Genomic DNA, 2,500 nt, shown 5'->3' with positions numbered 1-2,500 from the left:
AGCAAACAAACGAACAAAAAGAAAAAAAAAAAAAAAAAGAAAAAAAAAAAAAAAATTTATATAATTATTTTGAATCCATAATTCTTTTTATTCTTTTTCATTCAATTTGTGATCCATCAATTATATCATATTAAATATAATATATGATGGTACATTTTGTAATGTTTTTTCTTATTTTTTTCTTTTAAAAACCTTTAAACATGAAAATAAAAAGTTGTACTTATTATTCATTTGATTGAATGATAAGTTAATTTGTTCACAATAACAAAAGTGGTATATATTTATTATATTATTATATATACATAAAATGATTAAAAAAATACAAAATAATTGAATCATAATAAATACCACCACTGTATTATTGTTGAACTAAGACATTCGCAACTTAATAAAAATGTTTAGAGTTAAATATATTTGATATATATTATTGAAAGAAAATCAATTTATATATTATTAATATTATTTAATTTTACTCTTTCAATTAATATATGCAAAAAAAAATTGACATTTGTTATAAATAAAAATAAATAAAAAAATACTCTAAGCGGTGGATCACTTGGCTCATGGGTCGATGAAGAACGCAGCAAACTGTGCGTCATCGTGTGAACTGCAGGACACATGAACATCGACATTTTGAACGCATATCGCAGTCCATGCTGTTATGTACATTAAATTCAATTTTAAAGTACTGCTTGGACTACATATGGTTGAGGGTTGTAAGACTATGCTAAATAAGTTGCTTATTCTTTTATAAAAATAATTGAATTTAAGCAAATGTGTATATTATTGGATTTTAAATAATTCATAATATTAATAGCAAAAAAAATAAAGATATATAATGAATTTTATTTATTATATATTCTTTAAAAAAAAAATCCTCTCAAATAAAATGAAATAATGAAAATATTGAATCTAAGTATTCTTTACAAAAAATTTTCATATTATTTATATATATATATAAAATAATAATTTATATATGTAAAGGAGGAATGTCTAGCATAAAAATTAAATTTTTTATTCTAGGATTGCCTCATTTTACATTATTATTATTTTTATATATTTACAATATATAAAAGGAGAAAAGAAAAATAGAGATGAAAAGATGATATAATTTTTTTATTAAATTGTGAGAAGATAAAAAAAGAATATTAAAACAACCTCAACTCATATGGGATTACCCCCTGAATTTAAGCATATTAATGAGGGGAGGAAAAGAAACTAACAAGGATTTTCTTAGTAGCGGCGAGCGAAAAGAAAATAGTTCAGCACTAAGTCACTTTGTCTATATGTCAAATGTGAGATGCAGTGTATGGAATATCTTAATATCTAGTATGAGAAATTAACGATTTAAGTCCTTCTTAAATGAGGCCATTTACCCATAGAGGGTGCCAGGCCCGTATAACGTTAATGATTACTAGAAAGATATTTCCAAAGAGTCGTGTTGCTTGATAGTGCAGCACTAAGTGGGTGGTAAACTCCATCTAAAACTAAATATAACCATGAGACCGATAGTAAACAAGTACCGTGAGGGAAAGTTGAAAAGAACTCTGAATAGAGAGTTAAATAGTACGTGAAACTGCTTAGAGGTTAAGCCCGATGAACCTGAATATCCATTATGAAAAATTCATCATTAAATAATTAAAAAAATAATGTGCATTTTTTTCATATAAGGACATTGTAATCTATTAACATAATAAAGTATTTATCAAAAGATCATTGGTGATATTAAGTTTATTTAAATTAATTTGCTTTTTAAGCATATTAACATAAAATAAATACTAATGATTTGATAAAGTGTTGATAGATTTTATTATATATAATGCTAAAATTCATTTTTTGAATTTTACAAAAAATTTAATATCTATGATATTAATATTTATTTGTATGCATTTATATGATTAACAATGCGAAAGATTCAGGATACCTTCGGGACCCGTCTTGAAACACGGACCAAGGAGTCTAACATATGTGCAAGTCATTGAGTTATATTAAACTTAATGGCATAATTAACTTAACTTAAATATAATGGGATTAATTTTTAGTCTATTTTTTAATAAATAGTCAATTAATTCAATCCCGGGGCGTTCCATATAGTTATGTATAATGATAATTTATTATTATTTATACCTCTAACTGGAGCGTACCTTGAGCATATATGCTGTGACCCGAAAGATGGTGAACTATACTTGATCAGGTTGAAGTCAGGGGAAACCCTGATGGAAGACCGAAACAGTTCTGACGTGCAAATCGATTGTCAGAATTGAGTATAGGGGCGAAAGACCAATCGAACCATCTAGTAGCTGGTTCCCTCCGAAGTTTCCCTCAGGATAGCTGGTGCATTTAAAAATTATATAAAATAATCTTATCTGGTAAAGCGAATGATTAGAGGCCTTAGGGTCGAAACGATTTTAACCTATTCTCAAACTTTAAATGGGTAAGAACCTCACCTTTCTTGATATGAAGGTTGAGGTTATGATATAATGTGCCCAGTGGGCCACTT

General features: G+C 26.7%; 1 non-coding gene and 1 pseudogene across 1 annotated transcript in view; both read left to right on the top strand.

Annotated features, from left to right (window-relative positions):
- Positions 1-536: 536 nt before the first annotated feature.
- On the top strand, positions 537-717 carry LOC129252076 (5.8S ribosomal RNA; annotated as a pseudogene).
- A 437-nt stretch (positions 718-1,154) lies between these two features.
- The window catches only part of LOC129252082 (large subunit ribosomal RNA), a 3,986-nt gene continuing 2,640 nt past the window's right edge, over positions 1,155-2,500 (top strand). The window contains exon 1 of the ribosomal RNA XR_008583246.1: positions 1,155-2,500. This exon is cut by the window's right edge and continues 2,640 nt beyond it. This is a non-coding gene — a ribosomal RNA (large subunit ribosomal RNA).

The sequence above is a fragment of the Anastrepha obliqua genome, unplaced genomic scaffold (assembly GCF_027943255.1).
Source record: "Anastrepha obliqua isolate idAnaObli1 unplaced genomic scaffold, idAnaObli1_1.0 ptg000148l, whole genome shotgun sequence".
NCBI classification, from domain to species: Eukaryota; Metazoa; Arthropoda; class Insecta; order Diptera; family Tephritidae; genus Anastrepha; species Anastrepha obliqua.
Note: the sequence above shows the minus strand (reverse complement) of the source record. Positions and strands in the feature narration are given on the sequence as shown.